The sequence below is a fragment of the Ambystoma mexicanum genome, chromosome 11 (genome assembly GCF_040938575.1).
Source record: "Ambystoma mexicanum isolate Mex_15411 chromosome 11, UKY_AmexF1_1, whole genome shotgun sequence".
Lineage (NCBI taxonomy): Eukaryota > Metazoa > Chordata > Amphibia > Caudata > Ambystomatidae > Ambystoma > Ambystoma mexicanum.
This window is the reverse complement of record NC_090934.1, coordinates 101,554,662-101,572,400: the sequence shown is the minus strand read 5'-3', so window position 1 is coordinate 101,572,400 and position 17,739 is coordinate 101,554,662. Positions and strand designations below refer to the sequence as shown.

Here is a 17,739-nt window from a genome sequence, read left to right as displayed (position 1 = left end):
CAGGGGGCCAGCGGGGCCTCACAGTTAGGGCTTATCACGCTCTTTGTTTAAAGTAATGGCCCATTTAAGAACTTTTTGTTTTGGACAAGGGGTTGTAAAGGGACATTTTGTTCTGAAAGCACATACAGAAAAACGAGTCGCCGCCCAAATCTGTCTTCTTGCAAGAATTCTTTCATATTTTAAAATATGCTGACAAAAAAAGAGTTGTGGGCTATCTCAATAGTCTTCATATGTCTGCATTTGGTGTGTTAAAAACACGTCTTTGTGTGGGAGAATGTCACATTTCACTCCCATCATGTAAAGCATTCCTTTGTCAAACGATGCAAAATGTTACGATTTCACATTATCTTTTGAAATGATTAAGTATTAAAAGACCGACTACACGCTCTTTTTTATATTTTTTGTTCAATTGCAATGTGGTGTTTGTAGTCTTCCAGATGGGGTGAAAACTTAACGTATTTCTAGAAGGATTCCTATATTGCTGTAGTACTTTAATTATGATTTATAAAACAGAGCATTGTTGAAAACCAAACGTCGTGGTGAGGAAGGGAAAGGATCAGAGGGCACCTTTGTTCCTTTGTTGTGATGATTTATCTAGTCCACGGATGTGGGAATAGAGGTTCTTTATTTAATGTATTTATTTTTGCATTTGTAGAGCGCTGTGAGCCTGTGGTCATCAAGGCGCTAGTTGCAGTACAGTTTACAGTGAGCTAGACATCATTCAATAGAAAGAGGAGGCCGACATTCAAGGAGATCCTTAGGTGAAGAGCCAGGTTTTCAAATGCTTGCGGAAAGACCAGTAACACTGCTAAGATCTCAGAGCTGCCGCTAGTGCACGCCAATATTTTGCTGCAATGACCGGGAAGCTAGAACCACCTGCCCTAGCCCGTCTGAATCTTGGAGTGATGAGACGGTGAGCGTATGCAGATCTGGTTGGTCCCAATGACTGGGCTTTAGTGAATTTCTGTACAAGGTAAGGGGGGGGTGGAATTTGAGAGCCACTTAAGGGCAGTGGGAAGCTAAATGGAGGGGGGCTCTCATTGGGGACGTGGCCTAAGTCTGTGTGTCTACATAGGCCACGCCTCGCCAATGGGGGAGCTGGTGAAAGTTGGGGAGCTGGGGCTCGCTGGCATTATTTCCTTTGGTGCGCGCAGCCCCAAAGGTGTGGCATCAGTGTGCCACAGCTACCGCACACCATACAAAACTGCAATTATCCATGGATAAGTGCACACCCTCCAATCATTAATAATACAATTCGTGCATAAAGACGCCACACTATCCCTTCCAAAAAACAACCCTACTTAAAGGGTGTATATTCTAGACAAAAGGCAGTGTGTATGTTAGAATACACTTATTTTATTCATCAATCAAATCTCATCATAGAAAAACATGTACATAGAATCACATGAAACACATTGACAACACATCTATTAAAAAACAATTTTAGACACATATCACAACAACCAATGATCACATCTCACACATCATTTCTCACATACTCTTTCAGCCCCATTCATACAAACAACCATGTGTACTTGTGCTCGTACTTGTGCAAAAACCACAATCTTAATAATTCTGTTCCGTTATCAGAACCCCCATCTTTTTGGGCTCATTCCTTGACTACTGAAAGTGCATAGTTGACAGTTGTTTTGAAGATCAAAAAACAGGGTAAATGTTCCAATATAGTTACTCTTAAACATATGTCAATTACCACATTCTTTTGTATAAACCCAAGTTAGAGCCAACTCTGGCAGGAGTGGGCTCTATGGCGATGTCTACTCGAGTTTCGGGCAACCAGACCGGCCTTTCCGTCTAGTGCACCTCATCAGGACATATACATTTCAAAAAAACAAATAGTTCTTTTTGCAGTAATTCAAGTTGGTGTGAATTGAATGTTGTCCGGTGTTCAGTGTGTAATTTCTTCCAATTTACAGAGTCCCATGCTTCTGTAGGTCAAATGTGTTACTGGGAAAGCCACTTGTACCAACGAAGAGGAAAGAGAAGAAAGAGAGAGAGAGAAAAAAACTAAATATTTCCAATCTTTCTCTATATTAACCTCCCTGTTTTTTTTAACATGTAACTTGGCTTCTATAAACATAGCATTCTGCTTTGTCATGTCCATGCCCCTTAATGCTTTAGGCATGGTCCAATCTGGGTTATTACGCCCATATTTTAGTATTGTCCTCTCCCTGAAGTTCATAAAAGGGTAATGTGATTAAGTCCTGCAGCTACCACACACAGCAGGCCACCCTTTCATTCAAGGCACCACGTGGTTAATAACCACTGACTCCATGAATAAAAGGGCTGCTTGCTGAGTGATGACTATGTATTCTGGAACAGGAGGAGGGCTGGAGGACCCGGTCTCTCCTTTTGTTTCTGAGTAAAGAGTTATCACGCATCTTGAAACCTTGTTTAAAAGGCTTAATGCTGCATGATGACTCTTTACTGGGAAACACAAGAAGAGACTGGGCCCTCCAGTCCTCCTGCAGTTTCGGAGTTCAGAGTAATCTGGCTGCCATGTAGCCGAAGCCATGGTTACACTGCTTTTCTGCATATGTGAGTATTTCTGAAGTGCTGACACCCGCAGTCAGTCGGTGTAACTGTGCAGCGTTTCGGCTGCACGGCTGCCCAAGGTGTCGGCATGGCTGGGGCTAGCCGGGATAGGCCCCGGAAGGCCCCCAGCTTTGGAGCCCCCTATGGTAGACTGCCGGGGCACCACCCTGGCTGGCCCGGCCCATTGAAAGCCCAGCTTGTGGGTGATTGATAATGTTTTTAAGGTGATATGTTCTCGTATTGGGAGCCAGTGAGCGGCTCTTCTAGCAGGAGATGTGTTTGCGTCTCAGAATGTTGAGGCACCGCGAAGTGCATTGCTCTGGCCGATTTGCATTTTGTGGATATTCTGCATTGAGGTGCCTGAAAAAAGAGCATTGCAATAGTCTAGTGTTGCATTATATTGGGTGGTCACACTCAACTCAGGGAGTTCCTTCCCCCCACCCAAGCAAGGTGGCATGCACCCAAAGTGCTTATACAGATTCAACTTTATTGAGGCCTCCAACTCGTCTCTCACCACCCCAACAAGTACCCTCTGTACCACCAATGTACCAAGAACCAGGCCAGTATATAGTAAGGATATATATTTATTTAAGGTTTGACAACCTTTAATAACGACCAAACATCAGCTACCAATGCAATATCACAAATTCAAATTTCTTGGACCAATTTACTAACACAGGTTTAACAGACCTTCAGTTGCGATATGACACAGGTAACATTTTGAAGTTGGCAGTCACAATTTACATCAGATTTCTTACAAATTAACCAATAGGAAACAAAACGTACAGTAATTGCCTAGTTTGTCCCAATACACTTTATTCCAAGCAACACCCACACTCTAGGCATCAATTGGATATGATTCCTCTGACTTGAAGGAAAGGTCCAGTGTGTAGGAAAACAATGGAAAAATCATTTTGGCTTTATTTTAAGAAAGGCAATGTTGGAGAAAGAATCTTAATGGGAAGATCATTTTTGGCTTGTATTTGAAAAGCAAGGTTAGCGAAAGGAACTCAATGGGAAAATCGTTTTTCAAACACACATTCAAAGGACACACAGTGCTTGGTAGTTCTGGTTTGGGATGCAAGGGAATAAATGGGAAGTTTTGTTTGACCCCTTCCCCATTCACTTGAAATGTAGCATTTTAAGATTACTTCTTTTGGGATTCAGGACCACCCCCTTCTGGAGAGGAGTCAGGGGTTTCAGAAGGGCAGTCACCCACGTATTTATTATCTATACCGACTCTGACCCACATGGCATGAATTTTGTTAGTTTCGAACTCTAACAACACTCATCCTGTGATTTTCTTTAAGAGAATTTATTTATTTATTTTAATTAAAGGTGCTAAGGATGTGCACGTTTTCACCCCCTCCCCACAATTTAATGGAAAGGATTAAGGCAGGCAGTTCTCCACACAATTTAATTTCCACAGAGAGGGTGGTTGTCTATGGGGAAATACTTTGAGTGAGATTTGATCAAAGGTGTGAAGGGCCTACCCAGTTTCACCCCCGTACCCACTAATGGAAAGGGATAAAGGCAGGTAGCTCCCCACACAATCAATGGCTTTTAGATTAATCTACTTACATGGAGGCCTTGTTCTGGAGCATCCAAAGAAAAACTGCAGGGCTCCCCTCAGGACAGCACAGATCTGGTCAAGGGATTCAGTCAAGGATTTTCTCCTGCACTCAGACTTCCTCTGGTTCCTCTGATGGGGATCCGAGCTAGCTTCTAGATTTCCCTGTCACTGTCTCCATGGCAAGGATTGAGGCCTCTCTGCTAGTTGTTCCTCGCAAGGGTCCAGCAGTAGGCTACCTCCAGGAATAAAGTGGAAAAGCCCTGTTCTGATGCAAAATTAACCTCTTATAGGGCTGATGACACTCCTGCATTATCATAATTCCCACAGTAAGGATTGGCTAGCACTCTCCCTTCACCTCCCACCAAGACGCCCACTGGCTGCTGATAGGACCAGGAGTTGTGGGCGTGTATGATGTAGGCTGAGGGAGGAGGAAAAATAATTCATTTCAAAATGACAGGTGGGTTTTACCTTTTTGGGTTTTGAAAATCTAACAACATGGCAGCTATGCTATTTTTTCAGATAACTACATGAATATATATTTTTGGATTCTTTTTTGTCTGTACGCCCTTCCTGGGTGAAGGCATAACTCTGATACTACATACTTCCAACATTAATTTCACTGTCTATCACTCTATCCATTTTTCCAGGTCCTCAGATGGCTTAAATACCAAAATCATAATTTTGATTTTAACTTAAATTTTATCCATCACAAAAATGTTTATATGGTTCATACCCTTCAATATGAATGCATGCTGGGCTCGCTGGGACACATGCTTTTCTTTTTATTCAGGAAAAATGAGTCCAAGGTTAATCAATAGCACTGTATAATAGGTGCTCCTAGTTTCACTCTAATGGCCTCCACCATTACTTCCCTTAAGTTGCATTTATCTTCAAACATGTGACCAGGCAATCTTCTGGCCCATGTTTATCCTAACCTCTTCTTCCTTGGCTTCAAATGATTCTGTTCGAGGGATAATGGGGAGTTAATGTGAAGATATGAACTTATGGGTCATTTCTGCTGGCTGGCTATCTTATCTTTATCCTCCACATTTCAAATCTAATTCTTTGTATTTTTAACATTTGAACTGAAAACCAGACCTGTTTCCTTGGTGGGCCCAGCCCCAAAGGTCTGGTGGTCAAAGTTTCATGTCAGAGAGAAAAACAAGTTGCAGTTCACAATTCTGAAAGAATAGCATTTTAAATTGACAATGTGGGGACAAATGACCTTTTGTATTGCATCTGGGCCTGCTGGCAAGAAATAAACTATTTCTTTACATAATGTTTGAACAGAAATAAGTTCCCTCTGGATACTAGTCACACAGATAGGCCATAGTTCCATAAGAAACCAATGTTCACTTTTACATAAAATGAAATAAACCTTTCCCTGTAAATGTTGACATGTTATGTGCTGAAATTAACTCTCTTTATTCCTGAAAACGCAGTCTGTTATTCGACTTTATTTCTTAAATATGAGGCATCATTCATCCTTTATAGCTTCCAAATACGCAATGTATCCAATGTGTCTTTTATTTCTACGTACACTGCTGCAGTTTTACCCCATTTCTTTACCTTCGACTAGGCCTTATGCCGAAATCACTGTTTTGGACTGGCTTTTATATTTCAATGTAACTCCACAATTAGCAGGCTTCACTCTCATAATGGGGCCTAGCATGGCCTCTCCATCTCTGTCACTCTGTGTCTGCCTTTGTACCCCACACTAGTCTAGAACCATTGTTGGCTCGGGCGATGGTGAGGCAATTGTCGGTGGATAGGAAAGGCCCTACAGGCATTGATCATTTTGGTGGTGTGGGCAGCGGAAGATGCGATAGCATTAACATGGCCAGGGAGAGGGAGGCATCAAGGTGAACTCCCACAGTCTTCACTGTCGTGGAGACAGGGATCGAAATGCTGTCAATGGTGAACATGCAATAAAGTTTGTTAAGGATTTTTAGCACAGCTGGGGATCCCACAAGGAGAATTTTAGTGTTTTCAAGGTGCAATAAAGTTGGTTAAGGATTTTTAGCACAGCTGGGGATCCCACAAGGAGAATTTCAGTGTTTTCATCGTTAAGACAAAGTAAGTCAGAGGCCATCCATGCCTGGAAGGTATGGTAGACTGAGTAGTGCAGAGAAGTCATCTATATATTCGCCTATAATGGAGAGGAGGATTTGAGTGTTCTCCGCGTAGTTCGTGTAGGAGATGTTGCGTGTATCCAAGAGGTCAAATAGTGGTTTGGTAAAAATATTATAGAGGTTCGGAGAGATGCAGGAGCCTTGTGGGATGTCGCAGGAGATCGGTGAGGGTGAGGCGCTTGCACTTTTGGTGACGACTCTGATGGTTCTCTTGGCCAGGAAGGAAGTGATCCATCTATTTGCTTCAGATGAGAAATTAGCCGTAGAGGTCAGCTGCTGGCAGAGGATCTTGTGGTCAACCAGATCAAACACTGCCCAAAGGTCTAGGAGGAGTAGGAGTGCAGGCTTTCCTACTGAGTTCATCGAGCTGCTACTTCAGGTCTAGCAGCACCAGTTCTGTAGCATAACCAGGATGGAAGCCTGATTGTGAGATCCTAGGATACAGGTAGCCTCCAAACATTGCTGGATTTAGAGGTAAGATGCTCGATCCAGGTTCTTTAAGAGGAAGGGGGCTGTAGGGATGGGTCGGTAGTTGGTAGGTACAGTGGGGTACAAGGATGTTTTTTAAGCAGTGGAAGAACCCAAACTTCCTTGAGGATCTGGTGGGACCCAGGCATGAGGAAAAGGAGGTGTTGAAGAACGTTGTGATAACCGGTGTCACCCCCTCCCAGCAGTCCTTGATATTTGTAGCTAGACAAGCGTAACCTTTACACCTAGATGGTTTCAGGCCTTTCAAAATGGAGGTGACTTGGGCTTCAGAAACAGGGTTTAAACGAAAAGGTAGAATGTCTAGCAGGGTGTAAGGTGGCAGGCCGATGAGGGGGACTGTGTGTTAGTGCTGATGGTGACTTGCTTTAGTTGGATTTCTTTGTGAAGTGTGGAGATTTCGTCTAGGAGGGTGTTCTGGATATTACACCAGGACTCGTCTTTGGTGAGGTTGAGAGAGGGTGAGGGGGGGTCGAGTGGATTTCAGCTCTATGAGGATGGTAAAGAGCTCACGGGTGTTCAACTTGGCATTAGCCCTCAGGCATCTGAGCGCTGCTTATTATTATCCACAGTGTAATAGTGTTGTAGGTCATAGTGTTAGCTACTAGAATAGCCTGTTTGTACTCTTTGGCAGCAATGGAGAAGTGGGATTTGAGGGAGCCCATGAGTGATATTCTCCATTGGGCTTCAGCCTCTCCTTTTTGGAGAGGAGCGCTTGGAGGTCTGAGGTGGGCCACACATTTCGGTGAGTAGTGTGTGGGGGTACAAAAAAAAAACACCCCAGAGTGACAAGATGGAAAGGCCATGCTAGGCCAGAGGGATTTGAAGGAAACTGGCTAATGTGAAGTCCCATTGAAGTCTAAAGCCAGCACAAAAATGGTGATGTCATACATGAGGCCTATTGAACCAAAAACAGGCCTAAGTCTCTAATGAAGGAAAGTGTGCTTGAAAGGAGGGTTTCTTGTGCAACTATGATACTAAAAGAAATACATTACACATGGACAGAAGGCTGGATGCCTTATAAAATGCTTCATGTAAAATACATTATTCGTGAGTTAAAAGCCACTTCTCGCAGAATTGTACATGCGGCTGGGATTTTGTGTTTCCTAAAGAACTGAAACGCTACAATTTCAACTTAAAGAAACAGACTGCAGCGTGTTATATTAATATTTATGCCACATAAGACTGTAATTCAGAAATCCAAGCAAAACCGAACCTAGCGCATTTCACACGAGTAAAAAGAGCTTTGATGTTCAACAGCAAAAATGAAATTTGAATGGAAAGACTGATTCAGATTTCATAATGGAACACTGGTGTTCTCTGTAATTGGCCTATCTGTGTGCATGTAATGAATCTCTGTGTTAATATTGGGGGGAAACTATATTGTTGTAACAAGCAGGTCTAAGTGCAATCCATTATGCAACTAGTTAACATCATGTCATGCAAAATGTCAAAAGGTAAACACAGTTAATTGATTCACGGCTGTACTTTCAAAAGTAGCAGTGCAGCTGGGCATTTCTACTGAACTGGAACTTTAACCTCAAAGACCTTTCCTCTGCTTGTCCCGGAGAGGGAGGTCTGGGTGTCAACAATCAAACAGGTCCATTGCTTAGAAACACAAAGAAATACATGGCCAGAGATGTGAATCACAGTGGAAATAGATAAGACCACAGCTGAAGCGACCATGAGGTCACAACTCACAATAAATGTAAATTAGGCTATAGCCAGGACCCTAGGGGAGCCAAAGAGGGATAGGCGAAGGTAAACTTGAGCCAGAATCGGTCTGATCACATGTTTAAAGATAAATGAAACCTAAGAAAAAGGTAGAAGCTAGGAAAGTGAGTGAGGCTTGTGAGACAGGGGTTTAATTATTAGAAAAATACATTTTATTGGATAAAAATGGCAGTGTATACACCACAAAGCCCATTCCAGACTTTTATTAAATGTGACAGAAATCTTGTTTGAACTATGCTAAAACAATATTTGGCTGATAAATATAACAGAGTTATAAAGAAAAATTTGATTTGGGCCTTCCAATGTTTCCAAGAGATTTGCTGTAAGGGTGAAGGACTAAATTAACATGGGAACTATGAAGTGTCATATTTTTCACTGATGCGGCTCCTGAGTGAACAAAGAAAAACTGTATCTCTGCATAGGAAGGGCATGCCGACTTCGGATTAACATCATCTGATTTCCCTTAAAATGTGGTTCTTAGAAATATATCCACACATATAAAGATTTGAAAATCAGGATACTTGCCATGTTGGTAGATTTTCAGAGTTTAAACATGCAAACCCCACATGTCATTTTGGGATTTCTCCTCCCTCAGCTTTCCTAACCCACAACCTTCAACTCCTTGCCCTATTAGAACACAGATGGGAGGTGGGTGGAGAGAACCAACCAATTGACACTGTGGGAATTCTGACAAAATTGTGATGTCATTTGCCCTACAAGAAGGCAATTGTGCTTTAAAACTGGGCTTTTCACTTTATTCTGGGAGGTAACCTGCTGCCGAACTGTTCTGAGAAACACCCAAGCAGAGAGGCCTCGAATCTTGCATTGGAGACAGGGACAAAGAGACATAGAAGCTGACTGGGACCTCTTGGAGGAGCCAGATGGAACTATCCTTGACTGACACCCTTGCAGTCTCAGGGATGCCCTGCTGTTCCCTTATGACCACTGCAAGGCCTCTGCTGTAAGTAAAACTACTCCAAAGCCATAGACTGTGCAATCTTTCAAGTATTGCTCTAGTTATTTCCCCATAGCAAAATACCCTGTTTGTCTGTGTGCATTCTTAGCATATTTAATTGAAGTAAATCAATGAATTCCCCTATAGAAATCATGGGATGTGTTTTGTTAGCATTCGAAAACTAAAAAGCTCCTCCCATTGTGTTTCAAGCCGGTATAGACATAAAGACTTGATTGACTATTTGTAAGAAAACCCCTGACTTCGCTACAGAAAGGGGGGTCCTTAGAATTAATCCCAAAACCCTGTTTGCAAGTGAGTGTGCAGTGTGCAAAACGAAATTCCCCATTGATCCCCCTTCATTTAAATCAGAAATGTGAAGCCTTGTATTTCCTTGCACGTGTGGAGGAAAAAACGAAATTGCCCCTTGGCTCCCATTGTGCTCTGACCAAATCACCCCTCCTTGTCTGTTCTTTTTATGGGTGGAAAACGATTTTTCCTATTGCATTTCTTTCCCTGATATTGCATTTTCTATCAGAACCCAAAACGAATTTTCCCATTAAATCCCTTTTCCAAAAAATGAATTTTTCCATCAGAACACAAATTGATATTCCTCTTTTGTTCCCACTCCCTGCCACTGGCCTTGAATTCAGAGAGGTCAAGTCTAATTGATGTTTGGAGGGTGGGGGTTGCTGGGAAAATAAATAGTATTATAAACATATGAGCAATCACTGTGTGCCTTGAATTGTTCTTTTTCTGTATTGGTGAGTGATTGGAAAAGAATGATGCAGCAAATTGTGACTGCATATCTTAATATTATCTCTGTGTTGGTGCCATTACGGAAGTCCTTTTTGTTCTTGTGCAGTGCCACAGTGTTGGTGGTTGAGTTAGTGAGTGTTCTCCTTGCTGTTGTGGAAACTTCAATAAATAAGTATTTTGACTATACACCGGCCTGATTCCTAGTTGATTAAAAGTGCTTGTCAGGGGGGGTATAAAACCAGTAATAGATATCGCCAAATAATCGAAATTGTGAAACACAATCTGTTGTGCGCCACTTAGCTTGAGGGAAAAAGGATTTCCCTAAATTGAGCGTGACTGCCTAATAATTTCGTGACATGTGGGTTTAGTTTTGCATGGTGGAAGTGGGGCGATAGTGTCAACTGCGTTATTGATTGTTTCATGGTATAGATCGGCATGGGTGACTGGGTTGCTGCTGGGTGGTGGTGCTGATTGTAGATTTATTTAGTTATTTATTTATTTTAATTTTTATAATGCACCGCACACACCCGTCGGTCTCAGGGTGCACACAAAATAAATACAAAGTAGGATCAGAAGAGGAACCAGAGGAAAGTGTCAATTTATGCAAGGTTGAAGAGATGAGTCTTAACTTTTTTCTTGAGGTCTGCTAGGGAGACTGGCTTTCTCGGGTCTGGAGGAAGAGCATTCCAGAATTTAGGCTGTTGGAAACTGGCCTGATCAGCTGATCGAAGCAGACGGCTGGGTTGATAGGCCCTGATGCGTTCATAGAGATAGGAAGGAGTCTGCTGATTTAAACATTTGTGACTCAGCGTAAGCGCCTTTTGTGTTACACAATGTTTCACTGGGAGCCAATGAAGCTCCCTCCTAGCATGAGTGATGTGAGCTTGTCTCGTTAAGCAATCCACGGCCCGGATTGTGCCATTCTAAATCACCTGGAGTGCTGCCATGTTTGCCTGGGAAGTACCCAGTAACAGGCTGTTACAGTAGTCCAGGCGCAAGTTGACAAGTGCAGAGGCAAGAATGGACATGTTCCCAAGAGTCAGAAATGGACGAATGTGGCAGAGGAGTTTGTTGATGTAGCCGCAATATGCCCAAAGAAGGGCAACATGGGGTGTCATAGTGAGCTCGGCATCGAGCATAACTCCTAGGGCCTTCACACTTTTCGCCACTGGAATGATGGAGCCAGCAATATTGAAGTTTTGGAAGGCTGCAGATCGTTTTTTCAGCCTTGGCCCCATGACAACAATCAAGAGCTCAGTCTTGTCTTTGTTCAGAACCAACGCATTGGTTGCCATCCAGGCCTGTATGGTGCAACAGACCATGTTGATGGTTGCTGTGTCCTGTGTGTAAATACCCGAGAGCTTCAGGATAACCTGGGTGTCATCAAGGATAGTTAACATATTGCACACCCAGGTCATCGAGAAGTATCAGGAAGGGCAAGATATAAATATTGAAACAAGTCGGCGAGATGCAAGATCCCTGTGGTACACCACAAGTGATGGCTTCAGGGGTGGAGCTTGCGTGGCCCACCGCGTCCTTGACATTGCGGTGTCCCAAGAAGGATGTAACGCACCAAGCAGCCTCATTGGAACATCCTGCAACCTCTCGCAGCCTGGTGATAAGGCAGGAGTGGTCCACGTCTTTTATTGGTATTTTGCTTTCCATAGAATATTTCAATATAGATTTTCGGGCATTGAAGATTCATTTTGTAAAAGACAATGCTCTTTTCTATTTTTATTCGATTAGGAAATAGTTTAATTAAAAGTATGTATGCCACTTTAGGATCCAATCAGTCCCTGTGTGTATGTTAATGATCCCCCACACTTTTTTTGGACTTGGGCCCTATTGATGCCATGTGAAGACCTGTCGGAATTGCTTATTCTGACTGCCTCAGTAACTTTCCTGATAATAGGCTTTGCTACTATTATGATTGTTCTTTTATTACGTGCTTAATACCAGCAAGTGGTTTCTAAGCAGAGGATCAGGGTTCGAACCTCTGTTGCACTACATTGTCTTGCTTTCAAGACAAACACGTTGCCCCTGAGCTATCCCTCCTCCCCTTCCTGCACTATCCTGCTGCAAAAGCTCTTTTCACTGTGTGACCCAGGGCCAATCACTGCCAATACATCCTTGAATGTGTAGTCACTTTACATATGTTTGGATTACTTACCGGTGATCTTCATTACTCTTTGTTCTGCTCTTCCTCGTCACAGTACATGTTCTGAGGTACCCATCTCTACAATTCATTCAGCTCACTTGATTGGCTACTCCAAATAAGCCTCACTCCTGATATTGCTACAAACGTAATAGTAACAGTTAAAATCCAGCTTTTGAAAGTCAGTTTATTTGATCCCGTGTGTGTGTGTGTCTGTGTGTACCCTGTACCCTCCCTTCCCTCACTCTCTCTTCCTGACAGTGAGGGAGGCAGGCTGTGTTCGGGGAAGTGTTTTGCAATCGCCACAAAGGCTCCGCGCAATTAACGGTGTGGCTTTTTGAGGAAGCCCCTTTAAGCTTGGCATACACGGGTAGGGCTGTCTACCACATCGCTGAGCCGCGATGCCTTCTCCGGGTCCCCTGCAGGAATGGGCCCTGCCTGGCCTGTGCGGCCTGCTTCCACCTGTACACCCCGCACTGCGATGAGGTGAGTAACTGGCGGGCGTCCACTCTCAACACCCCTTTCACAATCCCTCCCAGGCACCCCATTGAACCATCCTCTTGAATGCATTTGCCTTAGGAATTAAAGGGAAGTGTGCTCTGCCCACGTGCCCGTGCTTCTGAATTTATAACAGGGTTCATAACACATTAAAAAGTGCGCTTAGAGTCTTTCTTGAAAGCCGAGAGAGGGGCTTAAATGTGTATTGTTGTTGACACTCCACCTCCCTTCAGTTTTTGGTGTAGTGCCTTGACAGCCACTTTGGAGAATTAGTCCTACTTTTATGGTAGTTGCCCTGCCCCGGATTTTTAACCTTTTAAATCTGGTCACCCTAGTGTAGTGGCCTGCTGCAGACCCACAGAATACCTCTTATGTGTGAGTCCGGGAGGAAGCTGCAGACCGCCCGCACTGCGAGGACAGAGCCCACTCACAATGCTCTCCCTGCTTCTTTGCCAGACCATAAACGAGGTTTGCAACGGACTCACAACCAATGGCGATGAGATCCGCGTGCTACGGCGTTTAATACGGCTGCTGCTATTTGTTCTTCGTGCTGCGACTTCAGGAAGACGTGTGGTTCAGTGGTCAAATTGCCTGCCGACTATCCCGCAGTGAGATTTGCGTTCCAATCCCGGCTTCCCTACTTGACTCTTGTGATCCTGGCCATATTTCCCTTCCCCACAGCTGTTGCAATTGGCAAAGCTTAGAAACAGGATGACTCTTAAAGGGCCTGATTCACAGGAGCGTTTCAGAATGGCGAAATCCCATTTGGAAAACGCTCTGGGAATCAGGCTGATAGTTGTACGTGCACTTAATCCACCAAATTAATTTTGAAAACACAAAGGATATGTGCCTAGGCTTGCATTACTTTGCAGGCTGTTGCTGTAATCTTGTGTTCAGGGTGGGGAACTGGAGCTAGAATCACAATATTTTCGATTAACATGTTTCCATGACAATTTATATATTGTCAGGTTCATATATTATGTGGTTGGGTACTTTTTGAGTCATTGCTATAAAATAAATTATTAGTTATTCTCTGTAAACTCAAACCATAACAAATAGTTAAACTCGAGCTTAGAAAATAGTTGCTTTGTTTGTTTATTTGTTTATTTGTTTATTACTTTATTGGTATTATTATTGGTCAAGTGCTTTCATCGTTCCTTTCTCGTGATGTCAAGACATTTGCCAATTATGTGGGTCTGCATGTCTTACGCCACACAAGGCCTTGGAAATCCCAGCACAGGCCTGGAAGAGAAATCGGACATGGCAGTGCCATGCATGCATAGCGATCGCACATTCTTTGTATGCTGTTGTGCTGTGTATGTGTTAGAATGGAGGGGGCACAGGTTACGGGTGCGAATGGTGCACTACAGAACTGCGCGTGCCACACACTGCTTCTGGTGCGCCACCTCTAGGGGCGTGGCCTGGGGTGGCACGTGCTACCCCTGGAATCTGACTGGCCACCCCATGGAGCACCTCATGAACTTAAACTATGACCCTTATATATAATTATAATTTTATAAAGCGCGTAATACCGAAGAGTTTTCTATGCGCGGACCTGTGTTGCTCTGTGTCGTCATGCCACCCCTGCATCAGTCAGTGCCACACTTGGGCCACCTCAGTCAAAAGAGTCTGGTCACGCCACTGGCCACCACATCGTGTGAAACCACTTAGTAAAGTTGGCCACCCTACTCCTGTGGGTAGGCTTAGTAATTCCACAATATGTTGGGGTTTTCAAACTTCTACCAAGCCGTAATGGGGCATTAATCTGTTGTCAAAGCGATGGTGATGTTACAAACCTTGACTTGGCAACACCCAGGGGTAAGAAAGAGGTCGCAAGACCTCAGCTGAGCCCAGAAACCAGACGTGAAACGGAAGCTTTCGTTTTAGAAGGCGGTGTGGCTGCAGCCTCCATTACTGAGGGCACTGTCTTCTAGTCCAAGCTTCCACCGGTGACCGCATTGTCTGATTCTAACCAAATAGTGCCCCCCTCCGACCCCCATTGAGATGGGGCTGTACCACTATGTTTGTTATCAATAGTTACTTTAACCAACTCTTCCGTAGAAGCTATCAATTAATGTCCACACAAAGGTTTGATGAAGGTGGCATTGGTGTGGCTGGTGGAAAGTGATCTTCTTTGTGTTGCGCTGGGCCATTCTAGGGGTAATTGGGGCCTGGGAATGTCCTTGCAGTTCCTCGGCCACCCTCTTCCCTGCTGGACGCAGACTAATAAATAAGTGTCATTTCAGGGGCCGTGTTAGCAGCTCACGATCAGCCTGGCTGCAGGACACATGCTAACAATTGCAGCCATGAGGAAGGTGTACTGACTATAGACTGGAAGCCAGGTGCAGGTCAGTAGCTGAAAAAGGTACACACACCCCAGCATAACTGCAAAACGCTTACTAAACATTGCGAGGGCGTTACATATACCAGAGCCTATGTTTAGAAACCACCATTTTTGAGTCACCCAGAGCGTAAATGTAGGGGCTTATGACAGGCGTATTGATGTTAGTCCTAGTGACCTGTTTTCGACTAGCGCTCATGTGTCCTTTTGATTCAACAGGCGCTACTTTGATTATAATCGTGTTCCATGACGTTATAATTGGATTCGTGTAAATGCACTCACTGATGCATACACACTTTCCTCTTTAAAAGCTGTAATCTCGTAGAAGCATTTTCAAGGCATGTTACCATGGAGACATCCCCGCCCCAGGGCAACCGCCAGGGGGTGGGGCGCGAGGCGTACGTGCTCCGTTGTGACCACGTCGCCTCGCACCGTTTCCATGGTTACCCTTAAATGCACAACTATTTTCACCGCGAGAGCGCTGAACGCTGCACTCACGGCTGAAAGGTTCTGCAAGCCGCCGGGTAAGTTGTGATACTCCCCAGCTACTTTGAATCTAAATGTTAGTTATACCCGGTTAGGGTGATCTCTTTTGACCCTAAAACTACGATATATTACAGATCTTCACGTTTTGCTCGTACCTGACGAGGCTATCCAGGCGTTCTTTGATTCAATTAAGGTATGCAATGTTTGCAAGCTCGTAACATAACTCACGCAATACTTAGTACTGCAGAATACTAATTGAATTGCTTCTTTCTTTTCTTCAATTTCCCAAACGGATGTGTTTCACGAATTGGTATGTGTTTTCATTTATTACACATGTGTTTGAATGTATTTTGCGATCATGGTTAATTGTTAAATATAATTGTTAAATATAATTGTTAATATAACAGATATGAAATATCATGTTGTGCTGTAATACTGCCCTGATGAAGGTTTTTACCGAAAATGCATTGGCACTGAGATCTTAGTATTATGGGCAATTTTCGATGGATGCTCTATGTGTTATCTAAAAAGAAGATTCTCATCATTTAACATTTCAGAAATGTGCATTAAACATTTTCTGTCTTAAACTCATTAAATTAGCATTTCTGATACCATTAGTGTTGAACTAAGATACAGCAACCATTTATTGGGGCTAACTGAGAAGCGCCTTTCCTAATAAAGTGAAGTCTTTTATGGACTGGCAGCTCCAGGCAAAAGTATTTCAAAATACCCCTTTAAATAACAGAATCCTTCATGTTATTTTCTAACTACCAAGTGGTGCCCTCCTCCCTCTCTTCATTTTAAATGTTTAAATGCACCCAACAAAATCCACTGCTTATGGGCATCGTTTGACATGGAGTTTCAGATGGGTATATAGGATGTAGAGAAAAATATGTGAAATAAGCGTGTCTGAAAAAAACCTTGCCAGAAACCTGTGCCATGTGATCATCTCCTTCCTGTACACAGCCCTGCCACCTAAATACAAGGTGCTTTCCTGTGTCTAGAGGTGCAAGGCAGGACTGTGTTATAGCCCCTACTCTTTTTAATCTCCATATAAATAAAATTCTTGTAGAACTAGACAAGCTAGTTATGGACACTCCACTCTTGGGAGGGAAACACATGTGTATTCTCCTATAGGCTGATGACATGTTATTGATCAGCAAAAGAAGGTTGGGCATCCATAGGGCGCTGAACTCATTCGCAGCCTTAGCCTTGAGTATGGGACTGAAAATGAGTCTTTCCAGGACCAAATTGCTAGCAGCATCTAAACATATTGGGAAATCTGCCCCTCCACTCCGCTTGGGAAATGTTGAAGTTGAGAAGGTAGACTTCTATGATTACCTGGGATTCCGTCTCGATGAAAGAGGTCAATGGGGAAAACAGATCGAAAGGTCCATGCTTAATTTTATAGGATAAGAGGGAGTAGGGGGGGGTATGGTGGGAGGGCGGCCCATCAACGCTTGCAGATATTGAGGGTATGTGCCAACTCGTCAGCTTTATACGGAGCTGAGCTATGGGGGTACTTAAATCACAGGAAGCTGGAGCAAAGAGAGATTGGGATTGGGAAAAGGATGTTTTCCCTTCCAATGACCACGCCATATGTTTCTTACAGTTAGGGGTTGATGGGGTAGTATACATATGCTGCCAAATTAAAACCCCTCCTGTACTTCTATAATATAATGACTACAGGGTCTTTACGCTGTCACGAATCAGCATTGCTTGATGTCCTTGCCAAAGCCCAACAAAAAAGCATCACCGGGTCCGTTATGTCTCCGATCTAAGTGTGAAATTGGGGTTACCCTTGATTTCATCCTTCATAAGCTCAGGGAAGTATTTGGGTCCTGGGAATTATTTTCTTTTACAAATTAAGCACTGAATACGTGCCATTCATTTTGCTAGATAGGGAAGGTTTGGAAAGGGCTTATGGAGGGACAGTTTATTAGGGTTTGCAGAGGGAAGATAATAGTCTGTTATCGGGCGTTCCATACCGTGGCTATGGGGAAGGAGAGGTCTGTCCTTTTCTGGATAACCAGAGCTATTGTCTGGGGAGCCACTAATCGTTTAAAGAGG

The 17,739-nt window shown here is 43.6% G+C and overlaps 1 protein-coding gene across 2 annotated transcripts in view; it reads left to right on the top strand.

Annotated features, from left to right (window-relative positions):
• CSF3R (colony stimulating factor 3 receptor) overlaps positions 1-17,739 on the top strand; it is a 245,400-nt gene that overhangs the window by 24,885 nt on the left and 202,776 nt on the right. The window contains exon 1 of one of the 2 annotated variants that reach the window (XM_069622635.1): positions 12,708-12,830. The exons of the other annotated variant lie outside the window; for it this stretch is intronic. The gene's annotated coding sequence lies outside the window, so the exon portion shown is untranslated. Of the gene's footprint in view, positions 1-12,707; positions 12,831-17,739 lie in introns of those variants that run through there. 2 annotated transcript variants of the gene reach the window in all.